Source organism: Macaca fascicularis, chromosome 4 (genome assembly GCF_037993035.2).
Source record: "Macaca fascicularis isolate 582-1 chromosome 4, T2T-MFA8v1.1".
NCBI lineage: Eukaryota > Metazoa > Chordata > Mammalia > Primates > Cercopithecidae > Macaca > Macaca fascicularis.
In genome coordinates, this window is record NC_088378.1 from 64,668,811 (window position 1) to 64,674,523 (window position 5,713).

General features: G+C 39.3%; 1 non-coding gene across 1 annotated transcript; it reads left to right on the forward strand.

Moving 5' to 3' along the window:
• The first annotated feature begins 5,638 nt into the window (after positions 1-5,638).
• Positions 5,639-5,713, forward strand: LOC123573212 (small nucleolar RNA SNORD28). The gene has a single exon (XR_006697942.1). It is a non-coding gene; the product is annotated as a small nucleolar RNA SNORD28 (small nucleolar RNA).

Consider the following 5,713-nt stretch of genomic DNA (forward strand, 5'->3'; position numbering starts at 1 on the left):
TTTTATCACTTGATATTAAAATGGCTTGAATATGATAAAAAGAATTAATTGGATGCCACAAAGAGCAACCAGATCTTAAGATAAAGAAGCCAAGGGGCATCAAAGGATCTAGCTTTAGTGGGCTGGAAGATGTTACGATCTTAGGGCCCCTCCTGAAGAAAAAGAGTACAAAATTATAAACATAGAATTGTTGTGGAAGTATATTTTATACATAATTGAGAAAAGAAATCTCAACAAATTACATACACAATTTAAGCTAACAAATTCAACACAGATCATAAAAATCCAACAGAACCATAATATTTTTATTAACTAAATAACTAGCATACTTCTATAATACTTTTCTTCATAACTTTGCTGGATGTTCTTTTAACCCCTCTTCATAAGACAAGAATGATTTAATATATTCCATACAGAGAAGAGAAAGATGGCTTAGTCTTTTCTCTAGCATGGTTGATAGAAAGAGACATTAACAAATACATTCTTGGCAAGAGAGAACCTCCATTTTCACTGGTTGTTGGTAAGAACCAAATCTTCTCTTAAGAATGTAATATATTTGGTGAAATTTTCACAAACTGACCTCTGGCTCCATACTAACCTTGTTTCTAACTTGTCTCTCCCCTACCACCAACACACACTTCCAGCTGGGGAGGGAGAGAGTGTTGGATTCAAGACGGTGTCTACCAGATGCTCCTCAAGTTGGCATTCCCAGAAGTTGTTTCTTCACTTGCACAGCCAGCAATACTCCATCATACATGGAAGGGACTGCAAATCACAGAAGTGTATTCCACTCCACTCGCAGTAAACATACGCCCATCTCATCTTCTCCTTGGGTCATCTCAGAATTGTCCATGGCGGCTCCAGTATGGCCCAAGAGGAGGAGAAAGAAGAGAAGTTGGAGTGGAAAGACATCATGGTCTTAATTGACTGAAATTTAAAATTTCTTCTTTGTGAAAGTTTTAAAAATCAAATATCAACGTGTGAATACATGTCTGGGGCCTCTCCCAGAGCCTTGGGAAGGGTTCCTCACAAATGACAGGCCTGACAATTACACTTGGGCAGTTTCACAGTAAAGCTACATCATTCAGAAGATGAAGATTAAAGAAAGAATCCCAGAGTTGAAATAGAAGATTGGTCAGAACTGGAGAGGCAGAGTGAGTCAGCACAGCCACCCTTCTCCTGCCTATACCACAACCAGTCTCACATGGGCTGCCCAGAAAATGTCGAGTTGTGTCAGGTACAATGAGCACCCAGACAGAGATGGTTGAAAAAAAAGCAAAGAAAAAATACAGTAAATCATGTTATATTACCATTTTGTAGGTAAAATGATCGAATATCTGCAATTTTATGTGTCTGACCTAATACTTATTATCCATATTTAGTTAATGCACCATGTGCCATATTTTTGGCACTCCTAGGCAGTGTCATGGGTTGAATTGTATCCCCACAAAAAAAGATGCAATGAACTAACCCCAAATATCTCAGAATGTGATCTTATTTGGAGATGGCATCTACAGAAGTAATCCAGTTGAGATGAGGCCATTAAGGTAGACTCTAATCCAAAATGACTGGTGTCCTTTTAAAATGGGGGGATTTGGACACAGAGACAGATGTGCACAGAAGGAAGATGATGTGAAGAGACAGAGAGAATGCCATCTACAACTCAAGGCTGCCAAAAGCTAAGAGAGAGGAATGGAACTGATCCTTCCCTCACAACCCTCAGAAGTCAACCGTGCTACACCTAGACCTCAGACCTCTAGCCTCCAGAACTGCAAAAGAACACACTTCTGTTTTTTACACCATGTTGTTAACAGCACGTTGTTACGACAACCCTAGGAAACTAACCTAGGCATTGACTCCTTAAAGCTTCACTATGCTCCTATAAGGTGAGTGCTGTTACTATTACATAAATTTCAGAACACTGCAGCTCAGAGAAGCTAAGAACAGTGTCCAAGTTCACAGACATAGCAGGGGATGAAACTGGGCTTTGAACCCCAGTTGCCTGGCTCCAGGCTTACTCTTATCATCTCCATGAAGCACTAGCTCAGTGGACCTAAGTTTGCATTCAGTAATTTTTTTTTTTTTTTTTTTTTTTTTTTTTTTTGAGATGGAGTCTTGCTCTGTCACCCAGGCTGGAGTGTAGTGGTGCGATCTAAGCTAATTGCAACCTCTGCCTCCCAGGTTCAAGCAATTCTCCTGTCTCAGCCTTTTGAGTACCTGGGATTACAGGTGCATGCCATCCTGCCCAGCTAATTTTTGTATTTTTGGTAGAGATGGGGTGTCGCCATGTTGACCAGGCTGGTCTCGAACTCCTGACCTCAGATGATCTGCCAGCCTCAGCCTCCTGAAGTGCTAGGATTACAGGAGTGAGCCACTGTACCCGGCCCAGTAATTATTTTTAATTAGCAATATCCATGGATAATATGAAGAACATTTTTAAGGCCCTGAAAACCCCTTATTCTCTGAAATACTATTTATAAAATATCCACTAAAATCCTGTTTGCAAGACAGGAAGCTTGCCTCGACTAAGGATAATTGGCAGCAAAATGGGAATGGTGCCCATTCATTTACAGTGAAGACAGAGAGAGACCAAAACTAGTGATAGAAAATGATAGGAAGAGATAGCTTCTAAAACTTCATTTTGGGTGAAAACTAAGAAATAATGTGTTAATTCTCAGGATGAACAAAAACAAACATTTGAGAAGCGGGTAAGTTGTATTAAATTTCTAATAAAGTTATCTAATGCCCTTTATTTCATATTTGATTTTCATAGCTTGACAATAAAGAAGGTCATTCTACCAAAAAAAAATTAATAAGTCATTGATTTTTCCAGGGGTATCTCTTATTTTTTGGAGATTCACAATTTTCATTTTGGAGAATCCATCTAGTCTTCCTCCTTATTGAGTTTCTCTTCTTTAGTTCTCACGTAGGTTAACTCTCCGGGAATCTCATTTGTAAATGACTTTGGGTAGTAATGCTTTGAGCTGTTCTCCAACCTCACTTCCATGGACTTTATGAAATCCCACCTCTTTCACAAGAACTGCAGCTTCCCTTTGTAGTTGAAATACACTGTGCTGTCAGGTGTTTACAACTTGGTGAGTTCAGAGGGACTATGGACCAGAAAGACACTGAGCTCTCAAAGCACACAGATGAGATGGATATAAATAAGTGTTATATGATGTGTACCAGATGCTGTAATGGGGACTGACATTATGCATTATGGCAAAATATAGTTTCCTGGGGAACTTCAAATGTCAGGGACTCTGATAATCAAAACAAAAAATGAGAGCCACCCCCCGCCCCATGTCTTTGCTTACAACCTCATTTCCCAAAGTACATTCCAGTGAACTATAATTCCTGGAGACATGATTAGTAGGGATAAGTAGGAAGTACAGGGAAGCTATGGTTAAGCACTTCTGGGAAACACAGAGTTAAACATAGACCAATGAATCTGAATGCTTTGAGAATTCCCTGAGACTATAATGTACTAATCATGTACATTTTGAATCTCTAAGAGCTACATAGAATAGGTAATGTTTTCCAAAAGCATAAATTTGTTTAAAACTGTCTTCTCTAGCATTGGATAGGATAAGTGTTCAGGAGAGCATACTTTAGAAAACGGTGACTTAGAAAACCCCTTTCTGTATATCTGACACAAGATTATACTTTAGTAAACTTAAGGTGATTGATCATAAACTCTACTCTAGGATGTCCAAATTAGTATGACTTCATTCTTTTAAACAATGATGCCCAGAGCTCAGCTTCAAATAGTTTTGAGATTAGGACCATGGAATATCACAGGAAAAGCATTAGACCGAAAGGAGAATTTACAGAGTCCTCATGACTTGGGGGCCTTGGCTTCTCATTAGCCAATGGGGTAGGGTGGTGAATCCCTAAGGTTCCCTGCAGTACACAGAACCAGAACTAATAGAAAGAGAAGACTCAGAGTGGCAGAGAATGCTAAGGACAGGTAGGGGAGTACACCATCAATGCTGGTGCCTTTCAAACCAATCATTGCAGAAGTCATAGAATTGAAAGCACAAGATTTCTTCCCTTTTGTAATGCCTATACCAGTTTGTAATAGGATAGAGGCCACCAATAGGCTGATTTCTTTGCAAAAGAATTCACCTATTTTAAGGGATTTTTTTTTAAGTTGATTAAGCCTTAGGCAAGGGTAAACAGAATTGAAGAAGGGAGAAGAGGTGCTACCAAGAAGGATGGTGGAGGATGTCAGGCCCATGACTGAGGAGTAAAGCAGCTGAGAAACAAAGTAATGCTGGTGAAACTGCTCATGTCTATGGGAACCACCAGCAAATTAAACAACATAGCAAAACGATCTAGTCATTTACTCACTCATGCCACAGTGAGCAGAGAGGTTCCATGTTAGCGTCATGTTAGTAAAAAGTCATTAACTTTAAAACTTCACATCTCTCTTTTTTTCACCTGTTATTTATCATTTCTACCCTGCTCACATCCTCAAGGTGAAGTGAGTTGTCTTAAATTATTAAGTCATATAGAAAAATTCAGGGTGAAAGATCAAAACCAATTAAGAGGCAGGCATCTGGGTTTAATTAGTCACTGCAACTGAGCACATCAGCAGACTTACTATTAGCTAGCACTGGCTTTCACTAAAAGGAAGTATCTAAGTTCATCGAAATGAGATTAATTTATTTTCCAGGTACTATATTCGAAGAAGGCTATACTGCTGGTGTGTTTATATAAAAAGTGATAGACAAGGAAAGTCTTCATCTCTAATGTTGATCCCACTCCCACACCTTTCATTTCTCCTTCAGCCTGAACTCTGCATCAAGGCCCCTCACAAAAGTTGCTGTCGCCTGGTATTTACCTATCCCATTCTGCAGAATCTCCAGAAAAGAGTTACAGGTTAAAGAAGCCTCCAGCTTCTTCTGCCATCTGTCTGGAGGGTGAAACATGGGACTTAGGGTACCTTCCCCTTAGGAGGAGCAATGGATCTGGATTCTGAAACAGGTCATTACCTGGGGTGGAGAGGTGAAGGGCTGAAGCTTCAAGCTGGCTCTGGTCTAGGCTCTGACAATCGAGGTGTCTGGATCACCCAGAGAGATTCAATATGAGAGGAAACAGTCTTGGATTTAGACCTGTTTTCTTTCTTGTGTTGTGTCTCTCAGGAACTTAATGCTGCTAGGTTGCAGGAGCTGTACACCTTTGCTAAAGAGTCACATGAATATGAATGCTAAGTCACACCACACCAAAAAAAAGTTACAAGAAAAACCTTAAGTGATCATCATCGCAACACTTCTAAGGCATTCTACAGGTGTCTTTTCATTAATTCAACCCATCTCAGAGGCTTACTATCACATCAATCCAATTTGGAAATATTTGGAAAACTAAGATAATACAATGTGTATTTGTTAACTTGTGTAATTTTTCTTCTCAACATCTACTCGAGGCAGGGAAAGATTTTAGAGACACTAGAAGAATAAATGAGCAAGATGTTCTTTGGACTGTCCCCTTCAAATTAAAACTAAATTAAAATGAAAACACATTAAAATTAAAACTCTGTTGACCTTTTGGCAAATTCTTAGTTGTTTTTAGAGTTGACAGCCCTAACAAGGGCCTCTGTATCAAGAAGTCACAGTGTCAATTAAAGAGGAATCTCTTCAGATGATTTGAACTGATAAGCTGAGGCTCTATGAGGAATGACAGTTAAGAGCATATTAAAGTTGTTATGAAA